The sequence below is a fragment of the Pelodiscus sinensis genome, chromosome 24, assembly GCF_049634645.1.
Source record: "Pelodiscus sinensis isolate JC-2024 chromosome 24, ASM4963464v1, whole genome shotgun sequence".
Lineage (NCBI taxonomy): Eukaryota > Metazoa > Chordata > Testudines > Trionychidae > Pelodiscus > Pelodiscus sinensis.
Genome location: NC_134734.1, coordinates 14,586,685 through 14,605,292, shown reverse-complemented (window position 1 = coordinate 14,605,292; position 18,608 = coordinate 14,586,685). Strand labels below are relative to the sequence as shown.

The 18,608-nt window shown below is 44.9% G+C and overlaps 1 protein-coding gene across 3 annotated transcripts in view; it reads left to right on the top strand.

The window, feature by feature from the left end:
* DCAF8 (DDB1 and CUL4 associated factor 8) overlaps positions 1–18,608 on the top strand; it is a 56,110-nt gene that overhangs the window by 3,626 nt on the left and 33,876 nt on the right. Inside the window, exon 3 of one of the 3 annotated variants that reach the window (XM_075907237.1) lies at positions 12,850–13,064. The exons of the other annotated variants lie outside the window; for them this stretch is intronic. The gene's annotated coding sequence lies outside the window, so the exon portion shown is untranslated. The remainder of the gene's footprint in view (positions 1–12,849; positions 13,065–18,608) is intronic. 3 annotated transcript variants of the gene reach the window in all.

Sequence of the window (18,608 nt, the reverse complement as noted above, 5' to 3'; positions counted from 1 at the left end):
ATGTCAGGGCAAATCACTTTTCCTCTTCTGCCAAATGGAGTCAATCTCTCTGCACAGTGTTGGGATGAACCTGAGTGGAGGGGGTCTGGGTTAGGGATATTATAGTTTAACCAATTAATGCGTTATCAGTTAATGGTACCAGTTACACTCACAGCTGGATCCCGGGGAGGTGGTTTTCTGTGGCAGGGGGACTCTCTCTCTACACAAGTGCTTCCAAACTGTAAGCTCTTCGTGTCTGTCTCTGGGTTGAATGCCTTGGATATGGCTGTGCCACTGTGCTTCAGATCTAGCACGTTGTGCAGAAATTAAAAGGTATCTCATGGTGGCCTTATGAGAGTTTTTAACCCATTACATAAAGGTTTCCTTTAGAGATATCTTTCTCTCCCATCCCCAGATATTTAAGGAAAAGAGTAACCAAGAAATGATATTTGCCTAGTAGTAGTGCAAACGGTCCTCAGTTGTAGATGAAGGACCCATTGTGCTAGGTGCTGGACAAACTTATCAAAAGCTGATTTCTGTCTTGAAGTGCTGACAAGCTTAAGTAATGTTTGTTACTGATGTGCACCTAATCAGCACAATAACCGATTTCCAGTCTCCTCAGGCTTTTGGTAAAGTCTTGTCACTTACCTGCGATCAGACTGGATTGGGAAAGCTCAACTAAGAGCAGTCGCCTCTAGTTGAGAAGCAAAGTCCCTTTGAGTTTATTGAATTGTTTTCTTTTATATGTATCAGAGGCAGCATTTGTCCAGGGGAAGAGTCTCCAAACTGGTGGTAATAAGCAGGGCCCTACCAAATTCATGGTACATTTTGGTTAATTTCACAAATTGCATAATTTCAGCTATTAAAATTTGAGATTTCATGATGTTGTCATTTGGGGAGTCCTGACCCAAAAGGAGTTGTAGGAGGGTGGGAAGTTGCAGTGCTGCTACCCTTACTTCTGTGCTGCTGCTGGTAGTAGCACTGCTATCAAAGGTGGGCAGTTAAAGGGAGGCAGCTGCTGACTAGGAGCATGATATGGTATTGTTGCCCCAACTTCTGTTCTGCTGCCTTCAGAGCTCGACCCACGATCAGCAGCCATCACTCTTTGAACACCCACCTCTGCAGGTAATGCAGATGTTAAGGATGGTCACCCATAAGTATCCTGCCGATCCTTCTGGGTCAGAGTGCCTCCATTTGAGAGAGACTGGTCTTCCCCTGTGAAATATGTATAGTATAGGGTAAAAGCATCTGAGAGCAGATTTCACAGTCCATGATGTTTGTTTTCATGGCTGTGAATCTGGTAGTCATAGGATATTGGATGTTGTAACTTACTGCACTCAGGAAGAGGGAGAAAGTTACAACGCAGTAAAGTGACAGTGTAGAAATCTGCCACTGACTTGCTCTGCCCTTTGGCAAGTCACTCCCCCTCTCTGTGTCTCTCCTTTCCCATCTTACAGATGGGTGTAATGATACTCATCTCTGACTGTAACAGATCTGAGATTGGGAGGTGCCATGGAAGTGCTGTGACTTTTAAAGCTAAAAGGATTATCTAAGCATCTAACATACTGTATTCCATGGATTCTGTTTACTTTACTTTAGTTTCATTGCCTACCCAGAGCAGTACTAAGTCTGGTCAATTTCACTGTCAGGTTCTCATGCTCTAAGACAATGTAAATCCCTGTCACTCCAAGGCAAGGCTTAAGACCAATCAAAATATTTTCATGGAAATAAAATCACACAACTATAAGCTGACATCCCCATTTCTCTCTTATTCCTGAATTGTTTTTGTAACATGGAGGGGCAGTGTTGGTGTATGAGCTGTCGCTGGAAGGATTTGAGATCCAGTTTGAACAGTAGTTATCTTGCTAGAATGCCATTAGTTGCTGTGCTGCCTGGCAGAGGAGCTATACCCTGGAAAGGAGTCGTGATGATGGAGATGGGGATTTCTGTCTTGTGGCTTTCATCCTGTAGTGTTGAGTTTTGCATATTGCACACCTCTGAAATGTAACTCGGTGCTCAGTAGTCGTTTGGAAGGTGCAGCTATTTCCTGCGAATCAGAATGCTGCCTTTTTCGGATGTACTCCTAAACTGGCATGTTGGGATGAAAGGGCTGTGTGAAATCAACAGTTTCCCTCACTCTTAAAGGAAAACTGTTTTGCCATGGAGTTGCAATGTATTAGTCAGGTTGGTATACTTCAGTACTTAGGAGAAAAACCTGCTTAAATATAGGAGGTTTGAGCGTACAAGTACACTCAGGCCACGTTGTATGCAGCCATACAGGATTGTGTTCACAGCCGGGATCTGTCTGCAAAGACCCCTGGGACTCTCTGTCTGGTAAAGCACACTGAAATCAGGATGATTTTGAAGGTAGGGAGTTTCTAGAAGACTAGAGAAATGCCTGACATTTTTCACAGTGCTGCCCTATCTGCACATCCTCTGTGCCTGTGCTGCTTAGTCCAAATGTGGCTGTGATGCTGTGTGTTCTGGCGAAGCTAGTCCATTAGTCTGTTTATAGCTACGTATCCATTATAATAATGGATTGTTCAGTAACTAAGGAACTATAAATATCAATTCAACACTCTTAAAATGGGCTGGTCTGCAGTATTTTAATCATGTTATTGGGCTCTGTATTGAGTACAACTGAAGTGTAATTGAGTGTTTAACTGTCGTTTGCAAGGTTGGGGCAGGGCTTTCTACTGATGGACATTACTAGATAGCTGCACTCTTCAGAAGTCTGCAATGTCAGATATTATACAGAACACATATCACCTTGCATGCAATGTCTTGGTTATAAGCTCTTTCTAGGAAACAGATTTCCAGCTCCAAAGTGACTTGCATCCTGTTGACTTGTACATTTTAAAAATACCAGTAGATGTTCTTCATAGCAGTCCTGAAGATTTTGCCACACAACTTCCAGGCTAGTTAGTCCATTATTATAAGCCCCTGCACTGCTTCAAAAATCTCAACCATCACCTTTCATTGAGGTGATCCCAAAGCGCTTAAGCCTCAACTCAAATCTGTGAAATAGGCATCGTCCTTGTGTGAGCTGTGGGGTGCTCAAGGCAGAGTGCCTGGAGGTGACTGTGGCAGAACTGGGACTAGAATCCAGTTCTCCTCTCCCACTCTGGTCCTGACCATTAGCTAGCTTTCCTCTCCGATCTGTTAAGTAGTATTGGGTAACATGGAAACCCCACTTCAGTGGGAATAGTGTTCCACCTGCATGATGTGCAGGGTGTGAGGTAGGGATGTAAAAGAGGAGTTGACTACTCAATAAAAGCCTAGGCTTATTGGGTAGTTGATTCAACTACTCACCTTCTACCCTGCTGCCTCTATCAGGGGATGGGGGTGAGCAACAGCCGGTGCTGAGGAGAGCTGGCTAAAAGCTGGCTTCCCCCAGCTCTGTGTGTGTGAGAGGGGGAGGCAGAGGTGCAGTGGGTAACCTGGCATAAACTCTTACTTTTAAAAGGTAGAGCCGCAGCAGTGGGGAACCCAATGCGAGCAGGGAATGAAGCAGTCCCCCTCTCTGCTGGGTTCCTCACTGCGCCGCCTCCTTCTTACCGACTTATCGAGTAGTCGATGGGAATTCCATGGACTAGTCAATTAGCTGATTAGGGATGTTACATTTTGAGTAGTGCAGGGTAGCCTCCAAGTATTGTAACTTTCAGGCAAATTCATCAATCGAGATAAGTCTCCTAGAGTCTGTTCAATGGCAATGACTCAGTTGCTGGAAGCTGGGCTAGCAGTGAGGGCATCCCAGAAGTGAGAGACTCCTGCCCACTTTACAAGAAATAGACACTGCTAAGGGACAAAGGATGATCTGTTGGTTAAGCACAAGCACTAGATGGTCTGTAACGGACTTTGGGCCATGGCCTTTCCGTTCTTAGCCCCACTGTACACTGGTGGAGAAAGAGGCAAATAGGTGCCCCGCAGGGCAGATGGGGGCTGGATGTACTGACACTTGTAGAGTGCATATACTTCCTTGTATGGGAGGTGTTGGATGGCGAATGTTATTTCACTCAGGCTGGTGTAGGAGGGATGCCAAAAACTACCCACATGCTGCAGCATCACATGCATTATCTGCTTGTGCAGTCTCTTTTCCTTTGGCTTAAGAGATCTGCATGGTGGTCCCCTGGCCAGAAGCTGTGGAGTTTATTGGAACAAGGCCTAGTACAGTAACACCTTCCTGCATGTTGTGGTTTGGCCCTGGACCTCCTTAAGTTGAAAGGCTTGCTGGCTTTGAATATAGAGATCTAGCTATTGTGCTGCACAGCGTCCTGGCAGTGCTGCCTGATATTGGAATCTAGTGCATTGCAAATATGAGATATTGGTGCCATAGCCTATTAGGGAGACAGCATCTCTTCAGCTCAACATGAAGAGGAGATTGGCTGTAATTAAAATCTAGGTGGCTCAGGATTAGTTGAGGGTCCTGGTGTCTGTTCACAGGCGTCTGGCATCATGGCAGCCTCTTTTGGGCAGGGGCTGTCTTTCTATGTGCTTGTAAGACACCAACTCTAATTTGATGCTCTAGGTACTGTTGCAATGCAAATCATACGTACCAGAGTTAGAGACAGCATGCTTAGCCCTGGCAGACCAGGGAGCCAGCGAGCGCTTTGCCTTAATGACAGTTCCATCACCTCATTTCTGGTCTAGCTATGTAATTAGTGGGATCCCAAGATGCTATGAGTGTGTATTGGGGTGGGAGGGAAGAGTGGGAGCAAAGCAGGGATGTAAACTCCTGTTTATATTAAATTGCTTAAACAGGAGAAAGGAGTGTGGGGGGGGGGGGGGGGCTGGTCTGGCGTGGGGGGGGGGGAACAATTAACCACATCCCTAGAGCAGACAAGGAGTTTCTTTCCATTCTGATTCCACTAAGAGAGAGACTTGTTTAGGATGCTAGGCTCTGCGGGCTCTCCTGCCGGTCAGACCAGTTGAGGGAGTTAGTGACTTCATAGCAACCAGCTGGTACTCAACTGAAAGGCTCATGCTGTGTTGCAGGGATCTAGAAGGCTTTGTGCACCAGTGCAGAGAGAGAGAGAGAGAGAGAGCATCAAGTCTCCGATGTGCCAGCCATTGGGCTCTTGAAAGCTATTGTAATTGTGTGGAATACACAGCTTTGAGTAGCTTAACATTCGGTTCCCTCTCGCTCTCTAAAGGCTGAACACTAAAGAGTTCCTTGGGCCAGTACTTTACTCCCGGTTTCTGCCTTTGGCTGAGTGAGGACGCTGGAGCTGTTGCTATCGTTGCAGTGAGACTTGTGTTGGTGGAGAACAAAGATCCTACGATGCTTTTTTTCCCTACTGACAAGATATTCTCTTGGACTCATGGCCAGTTTCATCACTTAAGTCTTTCTGATCCCAGTGTGGCATTTAAGCACCAGCTGTGCTAATTGTTTTCTCCATGAAGATTCAAACAAATATGGCTGCCTCCTTCCCTCAAGCTGTTGTTCAGTGTTGCTATAGCAACTGTTCAGCAGTCTGTTCTACCCTAGAGGTGGCTGCATTCCATTCTGGAGGGAAGTGATGCCCCTAATTTTTCTAACCTGGAGGCTTGTTTTCTTTAGCGTTGACCTCTGTCAGTTAACTCCAGGCTGATAGCACCTTTTTTAAAGGTTGTCCTGGACACTCCCAAAGGGGTGTTCCCAGGATACGTTTGCCTACCCTAGGGCTTTGTCTGCACTTCGAAGTTTAAAATACAGCTGCAGCAGTGCTTTAACCCGGTAGTGTGGTTAGGGCATCAGGTAAACCACCTCCTTGGGGGAGAAGTTAACAAAGCTGGGAGCCTGTTTACGCTGATGTCACAGTTTTGTAACTGGCTGCGTTTGGTGTGGGGGGGGGGGGGGAGAGCAGTGTTTTTTCACATCACTAAGGGAGAAAGTTACAGTGCAGTTAAGTGGCAATGGGGACAAGCCCTTTGTCAGTGGTTTTCATCCTGCGGACCCCTAGGTGTTCGCAGATTAGGGACGTTAGATAGCATGTAATGGAATAGTCGTGTAACCACAAAGCGTTAGCAGCTACACAACTGTTCTATGGACCCCAGTATGCTCCCAGGCTCACACCTGGGGAGCCCCCTGCTACCAACGCTGCTACCTTTGTATCAGAGGCAGCCGTGCGAGGTGACAGGCAGGAGCTGATCTGCGACGAGACCCAATTTAAAAACTAGCTTCCCGTGTAGACTGACTCCACCTACTGCCCTAGGCTGCTGCCGCTTACACAGAGGCTGCTGCCTGTCCACGGGGAGTTTGAACCCCGCCACAGACAGGGACTGCTGCTGTGGAGCAGCCTCATTCTGTGGCGGACCCACGTTTGCTGCGGATAAAGGCTGCTTCATGGGATGCGGAGCGGCCTCTGTCCATGGACCCCCTGCAGATGGGCTGCTGTTGTGGTACAGCCTCCCCTTCCTCCCTGCTGCTGCCTGTGGGGGGCGGGGGAGGGGAGAGGCTGATCCAGTGCTCGTGTGGAACTGGCTTAAAAGCATGCTCTCCATGGACACTGGCTCCTGTTCTCTCCCCCCCCCCCCCCCCCCCCCCCCCCCCCCCCCCCCGCCTTACTGCCTCTACTACTTTCTTCTGCTCATCTATGCCCAAACTTTCCTCCTGAACCCCTGAGAAGCTGCTGTTGTCCTTCAGTCCCTACCTCTGACTGCACCAGTGGTCTCACTAACTCTGGCTTTCGTGTTGCTTCACTAGGCCAGGAAATCTTGGGAATCACCTTTGATCTGAGCTGCTTTCCTCCTCTGTTACCCTCTTCATATGGTCAGTGAAACATTACTAGGACTTGTGTCCTTATCTGCATGTCTCCAGGACTAAGTCTTGGAGCTGTCCGATTCTTTCCCTTTCTAGGGAGAGGGGGCTGAAACGCTGCACTTTCCCCTGCGTCGTGGAGTTTGCTTCCGAGTGGACTGGTTAGAACGGTGGGAGTGTGGCATTGGGCTCTTTGAGAACCAGATAGAGCGTCGGAGTGCAAAGGTTCTGCTGCAGTTGGAATCTGGCAGTTGATCGGAAAAGGTGGGAGTAATGGCTCCGTGGGATAAGAGGGGATTGTGCCTCCAACCAAGGGCAGATGGGGTAGGAGACGCCAGGAGAAACCAAGTGAACCTAGGAAGAGCAGGGCTGTGCTGTGACTTGCAGCTGCAATGGCCCACGTTAAGAAGTACAGCTCCAAAAAGGGTCTTGTCAACCCACTGCCCTCCCTATAAAATTAGGGAGAGGCAGCCCCATGGCAGATCCTTAGTCTGTGCCGAGGCAATGGTCTGGCTTGAACTCCCAGCTTGCGTATGTGCTCCAATAGCTGAGAAACAGGCACCAGGAGGACTCCAGGGTTTTATTCCCAGCTCTATCTGGGCATTGTGGCCTTACGTGTAACTGACAGCAGCGTTTGTGAATCACTTTGAGGGCCTTGCATGGAAGGTGTTATACTAACTAGGCCCAGGTACATCTAGCAGAGCTTTGAGTAAACCTTGCTTCTCACCTGGAAGTGGCAGTAGAGGTTATACAGGGCATAAAAGCATGTGGCAAGAACAATGTGGTAACTCTATTGATCAGACACCCTCACCTATTTTACCTGCCTGTTTGTCCCCACTGACCTAAGCCACTGAGAGGCTGTTTTTAGTCCTAAATCTTGAGTCTGGCTCTGGTCCTGTATAGTTATGTTCAATGGCCACTTCCCTTTCTTTCCAGCAGTGCAACGCATTGGTTTATGCCCTTTTCAGGCTGGACCGAATATCATTGCGTTGCGTACTCTGAAGTCCTTTTAGAGGTATTAAAACCAGAGATGCACTCATGGGGTTTTTTTTGTTGTGTTTTTAAACTAATGCCTGTGGGGCTGGACTTGTGGCCCAAAGGCATCTGTCTGGCTTTACAGAGGGATGTGAAAGTGAGTGTCAGTAAAACTTGTGTGGCTTAAATAAAATACATGATGGCAAAGGTCTGACACTAGTTTGGGGTGACCTCTGTAGCTCTGTTATGGATAACATGGCCATCTCCAATGTCAGTAGAGCAAACCCAAACCTTTATTCCATGCAATTGGGTACTACAGAGAAGTAAGTCAAATAGCTGCCATCACGTAATCTTTCCCACGTGATGGCTGTCTGTCTGTCCGTAACAGACAAAAGCCAGAATGTTAAATGAAGAGTAACAGGTCCCTGATGCCGTCAGGTAGTGTCTTCAGGCATCCCTTTCTGCAGGCTCCACCATAAGAGTCCCTGCAAATGAATAACTTTTTGGACTAAACTTGTAGTAGTCTCTTGTAGACCTAAGAAATCATTCCCCTCAACTAGGGATGTTAAATGGTTGTTCTTGTAACCATGTAGCCATTTCAGTGGTTACATGCTGGCTCCCCGGAAGTGGGGCCACTCCTGGGGAGCCAGCTGTTGCCCCATTCTGCAGACTCTCCTATGGAGTCAGCAGCATAGGGTGGTAGCTGGCTCCTCCGGAGCTGTTTGTCGGCTCCCCATGCATGTGCCTGCCGCTCCTCTCCTGGAGTGCTGGTGTGTGACTGTTTGGGTAACTGGTTACTCATCTAAATGGCTACAATCTTACATCCCTAATTTACACCACTTGTTTGAGATGTGCCTCATGTAGCTGTGACCAAGATGGGAGGAAAAATCACAGCCGAAGCCTACCTTCACCTCCCCCTTTGGCCATGCTAAAATCATAGGACTGGAAGGTACTTTGACAAGTCATCTAGTCCAGTCACCTGCACTCCTGGCAGGACTAAATGTCATCTAGGCCATCCTTGACAGGGGTTTGTCTAACTTACTCTTAAGTCTCTAACAATGGAGATTCCACAACTTCCTTAAACAATTTATTCCAGTGCTTACCCACCCTGACAGGAAGTTTTTCCTAATGTCCAACCTAAATCTCCTTTTAGGCTGCAATTTAAGCCTAACATGACTTGTCCTATCTTCAGAGGAAAAGAGCCATTTTTATTCTTCCTCTTTGTAATCACCTTTTATGCACTTAAACTGTTGTGTATGCTCAGTCTCTCCCCCCACCCCCCCAGACTAAACAAATCAATTTTTTTCAATCTTCCCTCATAGGTCATGTTTTCTAGCCCTGTAATTATTTTTGTTGTTTTTTGGACTTTTCCCAATTTGTCCACATCTTTCTTGAAATGTGGGGTCCAGAATTGAACATAATACTCAGTATTCTAGGATGCATTTCATCAGGCCCTGGTGACTTGAAAGCATCTAAGTAATTTTAGCTTGTTTCCCTAGTTTAGCCTCTGATCCTTCCTCCCCTTCACTGGCATTCCCTATGTTAGATGTCCAATCACCACCAACCTTTGTGTGAAAATGGAAACCAAAATTATTAAGCAAATTGCTGGCTTTGTCAGACCTCAGAAGAAGATAGACTGGCGACATATGCCCTCCGCTGGGACTACCCTGCCCCCAGAGTGCCCCATGGTTTAAACAGCTCACATCTAGTACAGCAGCACAGAGGAGAAGAGGCATAATGTGGCAGTGCCCAAGAGTCAGTTGGCCCAGAAGCTGCTAGGGGTTGCTTCTAAAGGGGACAGGCTTGGAGTACCCTAGTAGAAGGTTTAGTGGAATTTAACACAAGATCTGTAATTGCCTGCAATCCTCAAGAGGGGCTAGACCTTCTTCTGCAAAAGTCCTAGTTTGCTTCCCTATTTGATCTTTGAGTGCTCCTGTTTAATCTCCATTATTATTATTGAGTGGTATATTCAACTCTGTACACCCAGAAGGAGTTCCTAGTCTAAGTACATTGTAATCTCATTGTCAAGTTAAACTGTGTATGAATCAGATAGCTAATAGCCAATTTCAGACAGGCTGATGGAGAGTCTCTGGAGCTGGAGAGAATCCAGCCTGTGTAAATACAAATCAGTTTATAGAGCCCTTGCTTTGAACTCCTTCAACTGCCTTAATGTAAAAGAGATGGCTAAAGGCTACAATCTGTCTTCATCTCCCCAGCAGCTGAGTTAATACCGCCGGAGGAAGCAGGAGATAGAGGCAAGAGGGCAGCTGAGTGTTTCCAGTTGCTTCCTTATTTCTTAACTAGATTTATAATTAGAGCAGTTTTGAAATAAAATGCAAAATAATAAAGTAGCCCAGAGCGACAGTGCCTGTGGCTCTTGTCCCATGAGGCTGAGCCTGCCTTGCCACAGCAGGTGGTGTGACCTGGTGCGCTGGGTTGCAGCACCACCCAAATTAGGCTCAGCTGCCTCTCCATCCTCTTGCTAAACCTGAGCTGTGCTGTGACCCTAGCCCTCTGGGCTAGGTTGCAATGGCTGATGTGAGGAGCTGGGCTTAGACCTGCAGGACAGGAGCTGTCACTGTGGGGTGAGTGCCGGGTGGGCTTGTCCCCCCACCGCTGACCGTCCCATCCCAGTGTGGCTAAAATAGGAAACTCCTGATTAAAAAAATGAACATTTTTATTTTAAAATAAAATTATTTTGCAGAGCTCTGGTTGTAGTCCTCCAGGGTAGATGGGTGAGGGAGTTAGATTAATTACCCGGTAGTGACTACCTTTCCTCTTGAAGTGGGTTTCTTTTCTATGCCTTGATGAAAAGGTTACCATGAAATGGTATTAATGATGGATTTCGGTAGGTAGTTTTGGGAGGAGAGCAAAACTAGCTCCATAGCAGCAGAGGCCAGACCTACATATTCTAGTGCCATTGTGTGTCTCCTAACCATCCAAATTCATATGTCCACTGGCTGTGAAATTACTTGAACTGCCAGGCTCTATAGGAGTATTCATCAAGTGGAAATGAAGAGAAGCTATTAAGTAGCTCTTCAATCTGCTCATTGCTTGAGGAATATAATTAACAGTATCCCTGTATAGTCCTACCCCACTCCTTGCAAAAAAAAAAAAAAATCTTCCAGCTAAGGCTGTTCTGATGGCTCAGTGTAATCCTTGTGCATACCACATATCCAAAACATTACAGAAAGAGACCAACAGCTCGAAATATGGTCAGATTAAAAGTACTTGTCGTACACTCACCTTGCCGATAGTTGTCATGTTTATAAAGTGTGTGTGTGTGTTTCTTGCCCCATCCTGAATGGAAGTAGCCCACGCAAACAAAGAATGGATTAGAAAGAACACCTAAACTTAATGATTTTAGATGCTCAAATTTAGGGCCCAATTTTCAGAAAGTCTGAGCACTCGCTTCTCAAAATCTCAAGTCTTAAGTCAGGCAGCCCAAAATTGCTGATTGCCATTCAGGGTTTATGTTGGAGAAATGGCAAATGCATAGACAGACGTAACTTCTAAATGACTAGTCTTTAAAGAGGGCATGTGGGGGAAGCAGAGCTCTGTCTATTTAAAATGACAGGAATCTGTTTGTTTCGTTAGCAGCTGTTTGAAATACTGCCCTGGTGATTCAGTCTGAGAGTAATTAAAGTAATATTTCATTCTGTCGTAAAAATGCACTGAGCCAAATTCCATCCTTACTTAGTGCACTCTGAAACCTCATTGACTTCAGTAAGCTACAGAGGGGTATACATTGGGGAAGAATTTGCTGTGACATATTTCCTAGAGGATGCTGTCACATGGATTAGTCTGAGAACTTGGTACAATGTTTTAGGCACTGGTGTAAGGCATAATCTGAAGGTCCTAAAGGAGGCTAGTGACATTCATGCTGGTAAAATAGATTTTATGGAAACGGGTGGGGGTGTGTGTGTGTGTGTCTTTCTCTCTCTCTGTCTCTCTCTGTCTTTCTGTCTCTTTGTCTTTCTTTCTGTCTTTTTCTTTCTCTTTCTCCCTCTCCCCCTCCCTATCACTGTATCAGAGTACTAACCTAGAGGTGTGACGTTGGGCATTGGGTTTCCTTGATCTTTCTGTACTACGGAGACCTACAAAAGAAGCCAACTGATAATGTGCAAAGATCCAGATCCATTGACTTTGTGTGCCACGGAGCTGCCAGCAGGTGGCAATAATCAGGGTGGAGCAATTTAAATCAAGGCCATTGAAATCTGACTTACATTGCGCTTTTCTAAATCTCATTGGGTTTAAAATCAGGTTGAGATCAGTAAAATGTGCTGTTGCAATTTTTAGATTCCAATTTACAAATTCTCCGAAATTCCTATTCGGGTATCTTATAGAAATCTGTAAAATTCAGGTTGGTGCCAAAATAAAATGTAGTGAAAACCAAGGCCCTGCTCCTGCAGTCATTTGCATAGCCACTAAACTTATTCTTACGATTAGTTCCACTTACGTCAATCCGTGTGCTGGAAATTAAGTATGTGCGTAAGTATTTTGTAGCATCAGGGGATAAAACTGTATTTTTTTTTTTATTAATCTCTCGTGTCAAATCTGTGACTTCAAACCACAATTGCTTCACTGTTAATGAGAAAACTATTCAGACTTCAATAATGTTTTTTGTTGAAAAAATTCGCCCAGGCCAAAATTTTAAAAATAGGAACATTCCATCTTCTAAGGACACACAAGTCTGATTTCAAACTGCAAGCCCTGATGGAGGAATGTAGCCTGGCCGAAATATTTCAGCTTTCTTGACATTTGGCTATTTATTCCGTGCATCTGAATATGGTGTTAGCTATAAATAGACTATTGGTTAATTTTGTTTGGATTTATTTTGCTCTCACGGTAAGGATGTTGAAGCCCTTGACATGTTCATTTCTGCATATAAGCATTTTAAGTGTAAAAATCTAAAAAAGAAACTAAAGAAGTATAAAACACCCCCACTAACAGTTTAAAATGGGAAGGAAGTAAAGGATTATCAACACGTAAATAAAAATAGCCTCATCCACGTTGGTAACATTTGTCACTTTTGACTTCAGTTGGAATTGTGACTTAGCTATGTGGTGTGTAGGGTTTTATTTTTTGGGAGGGCTTGGGGGTGGGGACAGCTAGAGGGGGACTTCTTAAACTATATAGTGTCACTGTTTTTGCAGGTGTCCCATTGAACACTCTGAGCTTCTTCTGTGGAAGAAGCCGGGGCTAACTGATGGGGTTCCCACAGCACTACCGAAGGCAGATAAGTGCCATATTCAGGCATCATTGATCCTGTTGTACAAAGGAGCAAAGCACAGAGAGCTGTTAATTACTGACTCTGTTAGCAGCCCTGGCAGTGGCCAATAGTGGAGTACCTTTCTAAATACTACAGAAGGTGAGACACTATGCTATTAAAACCAAAAAGCCACTAAAATCCAGTAGGAGGGGGACATACCTGCGGTGCAGACCAGTATGATACGGTCGGCTTTGAAGTGAAAGCCTAAAAACAGCTTTTACTCATGATGGCTTCATGGAAAGATCAATATTGAATAGTTCTGACTTAAGCAGTTTACAAACTGAAATTTCTCTGCCATGGGGAAAAACTCTGACTGTTGAACTATTTTTTTTTTTTTAAGCTAATGAATTAAACATTTTCCCCTCATGGAATTAACATTAAAACATTTGGTTGGGGTAGAGGTGGGAGGTGTGTGAGGGAGAACCCTGTGGAAGACCTGACAAAATAGGAAAGCTACAACCGGACTGGGGTTTTTCAAAGGATACCCCAGTGAGAGGGTTTAAGATTGCATTAAGGAAACTGAAAGTAGCCATTGCTAGCATGAGATCTTGCATGATGTCACTGTGGGTAATTAAAGATCCATTTCACGATGTCTCTGGAATGGATGGAGCAGGGAACATTGGAGCACTAGTTCTCTTCTGTTTTGGATTTCTCATGCACATATAAAATTAAACACTGCTCAATTAATTGAGCAATGGCAGCAAGTGTTGGGGAGCTTCCAACCTCACAACTAAGCTGCCAATGCACTGGAGTTCCCCGGTGCTCTGGGAAAAGCATGGGAGGATAAATGAGCCCTGAAGGTCAAGCTTTGAATTGTAAACCCATGAGGGGCAAATTCCAGAGCTTTGGGGCTTCCAGTGGGAATGCTTTGTCATCCTCCTATGTACTGCAGACTCAGCGGAGTGTGCTTGAGGCTTGGGAGGACCTTGTGCGTAGGAAACTATTTAGAAATCTTATTTGAGGTTTTAAAAAAAAAAAAGCTTTTTGAATAGCTTTTTACCTTATGATCTTTTGTGGTGCGAACGTGACACACTGGTCTCTTCAGTCATTGCTGGGTTTTGTGCAGTTGTTATTGCAGTGTGAACATCAATAAGTTGTCATTGCTTTGAGAGTAGCTGGGGATCACCAGTTGGGTGGATAGAACTTGCTTCCTGATGGAGTAAGAGTGAAAGGGAAATCAAAGGACCAAGGCGGAGAGACGGGGGAGGGTTCACATAAGGGAAATATGATGGGAGGCTTTAACAAATTGAGCAAATGCTTTGGGGTCACATGACCATCACTTCCCTGTTGGGTCAAGGCACTCTTCATGGGAGAATGCAGCTGGAGGACTATGCAGATTTGGAAATGGTTGGACAGGGGAGAGGGGAAGAATTAACTCCCTTGAGTATCAGAGCCTTGTGGAAGTTATGCTTCAGTTAGTTTGGGAATGCAATGGGAGCAGCCATAACTGCCCTGTAGTGTATCTTTCACTGACCTAGTGTGCTAAACAAGGTCAGTATTTGGGTGGGAGACATGCACGGAATATTTAGGCCATCAAGTAGTAAGGGGCATTCTGAACCAGTGCCCCTTACTACTAAATGAGCTTCCAACCATAATAGGCATCACTGAAACCTGGTGGAATGAGGAAAATCTGTGGGACACAATCGTACCGGGATATAAAATATATCGGAAGGATAGAGCAGGCCGGGTGGGTGGCGGAGTGGCACTGTATGTGAAAGATATTGTAGAATCAAATGAAATCTTAAATGAATCAACATGTTCAGTAGAATCACTATGGTTAGTAATTCCATGCTCCAATAAGAATTTAGCAGAAGGGATATATTATTGACCAGCTGACCAGGACAGTGATACTGACATTGAAATGCTGAGGGAGATTAGAGAGGCTACCAAAATAAAAAAAACTCTATAATAATGGGGGATTTTAATTATCCCCATATTGACTGGGTACATGTCACCTTAGGAAGAGAAGCAGAGAGAAAATTTCTCAATGGCTTAAATGACTGCTTCTTGGAGCAGCTGGTACAGGAACCCACAAGGGGAGAGGAATTCTCGATTTAGTCCTGAGTGGAGTGCAGGATCAGGTCCAGGAGAGAACCATTACAGGACCAGTTGGGAATAGTGACCATAATATAATAACATTTAACACTCCTGTGGCGGGGAAGAACACCTCAGCAGTCCAGCACTCTGGCATTTAATTTCAAAAAAGGGAATTACAAAAAAATGAGGTTAGTTAAACCGAAATTAAAAGGCACAGTGACTAGAGCCAAATCCATGCAAGTTGCATGGAAACTTTTTAAAGACACCATAATAGAGGCCCAACTTAAATGTTTACCCCAAATTAAAAAAAACATACTAAGACCTAAAAAAGATTCATCGTGGCTTAACCACCATGTAAAAGAAGCTATGAGGGACAAAAAGGCATCTTTCAAGAAGTGGAAGACCAATCCTAGTGAGATAAATAGAAAGGAACATAAACACTGTCAAATCAAGTATAAAAATGTAATAAGAAAAGCAAAAAAAGGATTGAGGAATAGCTAGCCAAACACTCAAAAAGAAATAGCAAAATGTTTTAAGTACATTAGAAGCAGGAAGCCTGCTTAAAAAACCAGTGTCCCCCCCTAGATGATAGAGATATAAAAGGAGCAATCAAGGACGATAAAGCCATTGCAGAGAAATGAAATTATTTCTTTGCTTCAGTCTTCACGGCTGAGGATGTTAGGGAGATGCCCAAATCTGCACTGTCCTTTGTGGGTGGTGAATCTGAGGAGCTGTCCTGGATTGAAGTGTCATTAGAGGAGGTTTTGGAACAAATAGAAAAACTTAACGTTAACAAATCACCGGGACCAGATGGCATTCATCCAAGGGTTCTTACAGAACTCAAATGGGAAATTGCTGAACTATTATCTGTGGTTTTTAACCTATCCTTCTGTTAGCTAACATGACACCAATATTTAAAAAGGGCTCTAGAGGCCATCCTGGCAATTACAGACCGTTAAGTCTAACTTCAGTGCCAAGCAAATTAGTTGAACAGTAGTAAAGAATAAAATTGTCAGGCATGTAGAAGAACATAATCTTTTGGACAAAAGTCAACATGGTTTCTGTAAAGGGAAATCATGTCTTACTAATCTATTGGGCTACGTCTACACTGGCATGATTTTCCGGAAATGCTTATAATGGAAAACTGTTCAGTTTTAAGTATTTCTGGAAAAAGAGCATCTACATTGGCAGGATGCTTTTCCGGAAAAGTGTCCGTGGCCAATGTAGATGCGCTTTTCCGGAAAAAAGCCCCGATTGCCGTTTTCGTGATCAGGGCTTTTTTGCAGAAAAGACTACTATGCTGTCTACACTGGCCCTTTTCCGGAACAGGTTTCCAGAAAAGGGATTTTTGCCCGAGCGGGAGCAGCATAGTTTTTCCAGAAAAGCAGCTGATTTCTTATAGTAGATCGTCAGTGCTTTTCCGGAAATTCAAGGGGCCAGTGTAGACAGCTCGCAGCTTATTCCGGAAAAGCGGCTGATTTTCCGGAATAAGTGGCCCAGTGTAGACACAGCCTTAGGGTATGTCTACACTGCCACCCTAGTTCGAACTAGGGTGGCTAATATAGGCATTCGAAGTTGCAAATGAAGCCCGGGATTTAAATATCCCGGGCTTCATTTGCATCTTGCCGGGCGCCGCCATTTTTAAATCCCCCTTAGTGCGGACTCCGTGCCCGCGGCTACACGCGGCACGGAGTAGGTAGTTCGAATTAGGCTTTCTAATTCGAACTACCTACTCCGTGCCGTGTGTAGCCGCAGGCACGGAGTCCGCACTAAGGGGGATTTAAAAATGGCCGCGCCTGGCAAGATGCAAAGGAAGCCCGGGATATTTAAATCCCGGGCTTCATTTGCAACTTCAAATGCCTATATTAGCCACCCTAGTTCGAACTAGGGTGGCAGTGTAGACATACCCTTAGAGTTCTTTGAAGGGGTTAACAAATATGTAGACAAGGGGGATCCAGTAGATATAGTATACTTAGATTTTCAGAAAGCCTTTAACAAGATCCCTCACCAAAGGCTCTTGTGTAAATTACATATTCATGGGATAAGAGGGAAGGTCCTTTCATGGGTTGAGAACTGGTTAAAAGACAGGAAACAAAGGGCAGAAATAAATGGTAAATTTTCAGAATAGAGGGGGTAACTAGCGGTGTCCCCCAAGGGTCAGTCCTGGGACCAATCCTGTTCAACTTATTCATAAATGATCTGGAGAAAGGGGTAAGTAGTGATGTGGTAAAGTTTGCAGATGACACGAAACTGTTTAAGATAGTCAAGACAGAAGCAGACTCTGAAGAACTTCAAACAGTTCTCACCAAACTGAGTGATTGGGCAACAAAGTGGCAAATGAAATGTAATGTGGATAAGTGTAAAGTAATGCATGTTGGAAAAAATAACCCCAACTATACGTACAGTATGATGGGGGGGCTAATTTGGCTACGACAAATCAGGGAAGAAATCTTGGAGTTATCGTGGATAGTTCTCTGAAAACTTCCACACACTGTTCAGCGGCAGTCAAAAAGGCAAATAGGATGTTGGGAATTTTTAAGAAAGGGATAGAAAATAAGACCCAGAATATCTTACTGCCACTGTATAAAACTATGGTACGCCCTCATCTTGAATACTGTGTACAGATGTGGTCTCCTCACCTTAAAGATATTTTGATCTTGGAAAGGGTTCAGAAAAGGGCAACTAAATGATTAGGGGTTTGGAGGAGGTCCCATATGAAGAGAGGCTAACGTGACTGGGACTCTTCTGTTTAGAAGAGACTAAGGGCAGATATGATAGAGGTCTATAAAATCATGAGTGGTGTGGAGAGGGCGGATAAAGAAAAGTTATTAGTTCCCATAATAGAAGAACTAGAGGACAGCAAATGAAATTAATGGGTAGCAGGTTTAAAACTAATAAAAGAAAGTTCTTCTTCATACAGCGTGTAGTCCACCTGTGGAACTCGTTGCCAGAGGAGACTGAAGGCTAGAACTGTAACAGAGTATAAAGAGAAGCAAGATAATTTCATGGAGGTTAGGTCCATAAAAGGCTATTAGCCAGGGGATAGAATTGGTGTCCCTGGCCTCTGTTTGTCAGAGGCTGGAGAGAGATGGCAGGAGACAAATCGCTTGATCATTGTCTTCAGTCCACCCTCTCTGGGCACCTGGTGCTGGCCACTGTTGACAGATGGGCTAGTGGGCTAAATGGACCTTTGGTCTGACCCAGTACGGTCATTCTTATGTAACCATTCGTGACTATTAACAGGACTACCAGAGTTTGCATGGTGTTCCCAATAACCTGGCTAAATGTGACCTTGAGTGATTGCATTACATTTCCTGAGTGTCCTCTGTGGACTAAGGATATGAAAGACTAGTCGACTATCCGATAAGCAAATGCTTATCAGATAGTATTTTGACTAGTCAGCTAGTCGATATCTCCCGTCCCTTCCTCTCCTCCCCCACTGCCTCTATGAGAGAGGCAGCAAAGCGTGGGGAGAGGGTACTTCAAAGGGGCAGTGCCACATAGTGATGTTGCCCCTTTGAAACCGCGGGGCAGCCAGTGCACAGCTGATTTGCATATCAGCTGTGCAGCGGCTGCCCCTTTAAAATGCAATCTGTGCACCTTTCA